The 765-nt window shown below is 42.2% G+C and overlaps 1 non-coding gene across 1 annotated transcript; it reads right to left on the bottom strand.

Moving 5' to 3' along the window:
* Nucleotides 1-376: 376 nt before the first annotated feature.
* TRNAA-UGC (transfer RNA alanine (anticodon UGC)) lies at nucleotides 377-449 on the bottom strand. Its single transcript has one exon. It is a non-coding gene; the product is annotated as a tRNA-Ala (tRNA).
* Nucleotides 450-765: the final 316 nt, after the last annotated feature.

Below are 765 nucleotides of genomic sequence, written 5' to 3'. Positions count from 1 at the left end.
ACTGGAATGCAAGCAATTATCTATGGACTTTGCGACTGTGGAGTATTCTCAGTGCCTACGTGAAGCAAATATGGTGGCTCATGAGTTAGCACAATGTTCCTTTAGAGAATATTCTTCTATGTTTTGGGATTCTGTCATCCCTGACTTTATTTCTCACTCTTATGTAAACGATCTCGCTATTATTTGAGGAATAAATCAATTATGTCTCAAAAAAAAGCGGTGAAAAACACTACAAAAGAATTGGAGAAGCTCGGCTCAAACAAAATTAAAGCCCAACAGAGAGGCGTAGGTCTATTAATTAAGGCCCAACACGGGCCCAATGTTTCTAAAGGCCCAACTGGCACACAAAACGGTGGCACAAAAACAACAAAACAATTGGAGATGCGGGGGATCGAACCCCGTGCCTCCCGCATGCAAAGCGGGCGCTCTACCATTTGAGCTACATCCCCGTCAATGGTAAATTCTCTTCATTATTACTCCATATTAAGGATTTCCATAATACCTCTGATCTGCTTATCAGAGGAATAGGCAGCAGGGTAGTACTGGCATAGGAATACACGCTCCCAAGAGTGACTGAGTGAATGTGTGTGTGTGTGTGTGTGTGTAAGTAATCCAGTGAATTTTGTTCTGGCAATTGTAACACAAAAAGCACTGTGCGGTACGGTGATGCGTACTTGTTCAGAACTAGCAAACCGTGTAGAGTGTTTTGTACTAAAAATTGTTGGCTTGTCTATTCTTGTGGTATAGACAAGCAAACCGAAGCCT

Source organism: Triticum aestivum, chromosome 3D (genome assembly GCF_018294505.1).
Source record: "Triticum aestivum cultivar Chinese Spring chromosome 3D, IWGSC CS RefSeq v2.1, whole genome shotgun sequence".
NCBI classification, from domain to species: Eukaryota; Viridiplantae; Streptophyta; class Magnoliopsida; order Poales; family Poaceae; genus Triticum; species Triticum aestivum.
Note: the sequence above shows the minus strand (reverse complement) of the source record. Positions and strands in the feature narration are given on the sequence as shown.